General features: G+C 51.2%; 1 pseudogene; it reads right to left on the reverse strand.

Moving 5' to 3' along the window:
• Positions 1–1,032: 1,032 nt before the first annotated feature.
• On the reverse strand, positions 1,033–1,171 carry LOC124893942 (annotated as a pseudogene).
• Between the last annotated feature and the right edge of the window lie 475 nt (positions 1,172–1,646).

Genomic DNA, 1,646 nt, shown 5'->3' on the forward strand with positions numbered 1-1,646 from the left:
ACAGGTATGCTCACACTCGAACCCTTCTCAGAAGATCGAGGCCGGTCGGCGGTGCACCCCTCGTGGGGATACCACCAATCAGCTTTCTTATAGCTTATGGGTTTACTCGCCCATTGACTCGCACACATGTCAGACTACTTGGTCTGTTTTTCAAGATGGGTCAAATGGGGATCCCACAAGCCAGATTCTATAGCGCGCGGATGTCGAAGCATGCCAGAGGCACGCGCTTCCTGCCACAATCGAGGATACAGTGTTTCACGATCGTATCGAGAGCTCGGGCTTTGGCTGCCCCCCCAATCCACGTTGTTCTACGCTCCGAGTCAATCAGCGAATTGGCTCGTCCCCATTCTATATCCGATCGGGGTGCATTGCCAGCCCCCATCCTCTTCCCTCCTAATAATTTCAAGCACTCTTTGACTCTTTTCAAATTCCTTTTCATCTTTCCCTTGCGGTACTTGTTCGCTATCGATTTGTCGCCCGTATTTAGCCTTAGATGGAAATCACCGCCCGATTTGGGATGCATTCCCAAACAACCTGACTCGTAGATAGTGCCTCATGGTGCGAAAAGGTCCGGGCATAATGGGTCTCTTACCCTCTATGGCACCCCCTTCCAGGGGACCTGGGCCCGGTCCACCACTGAGCAAGCTTCTCCAAACTACAATTCGGTTGACAGAGCCACCCGATTCTAAGGCTGGGCTATTCCCAGTTCGCTCGCCATTACTAAGGGAATCCTTGTAAGATTCTTTTCCTCCGCTTATTGATATGCTTAAACTCAGCGGGTTATCCCGCCTGACCTGGGGTCGCAGTCGAAGTGCCTAATTGCGAAAGATTCCCAGAGTCCGGACGCGCGACGGGATATAGCCGCGACAACAAAGATAGTTGAGATACAACCACCACTTGCCATGACGTCCATCAACATGGACTCACATTTAGGCTAGCTACGAGCTCGAGGTGCATGGGAGGAAAGTATCCACCCCACAACAACAGCGAGCCCCATTATTGAGGCATGATGCGACGGGGCGACGCGATGCATGACTCCCAGACAGATGTGCCCTCAGCCTAATGGCTTCGGGCGCAACTTGCGTTCAAATACTCTATGGTTCATGGGATTCTGCAATTCACACCAAGTTCTTCATTGATGCAAGAGCCGAGATATCTATTGTCGAGAGTCATTTTTTTTTACAAAAGGAGCATAAGTCCCCCCGACGCACGTTGCAGATGGGGCACGAGGGCCATGTTGTTGATTTAAGTATTCCTTGGCGCTTTCTGCACTGGGGACGAGGGGGAGGCGCTCGTGCAGAGTGTCATAGCACCCCGCCCGTGCGGACTCCCCAGTTGTTAAAAACGTTTGTGGGTCGTTCTACTATGCAAGTTTCGACAATGATCCTTCCGCAGGTTCACCTACGGAAACATTATTACGAATTCTCCTTCCTCTAAATAATAAGGTTCAATGGACTTCTTGCGACGTCGCAGGCAGCGAACCACCCACGTCGCCGCAATCCAAATATTTCACTGGATTATTCAAGTTGTAGGAGAGACGGGGGGTGTGTACAAAGGGCAGGGACGTAGTCAACGCGAGCTGATGACACGCGCTTACTAGGAATTCCTCGTTGAAGACCAACAATTGCAATAATCTATCCCCATCA

This window comes from Capsicum annuum, unplaced genomic scaffold (assembly GCF_002878395.1).
Source record: "Capsicum annuum cultivar UCD-10X-F1 unplaced genomic scaffold, UCD10Xv1.1 ctg67448, whole genome shotgun sequence".
In the NCBI taxonomy this organism is placed as follows: Eukaryota; Viridiplantae; Streptophyta; class Magnoliopsida; order Solanales; family Solanaceae; genus Capsicum; species Capsicum annuum.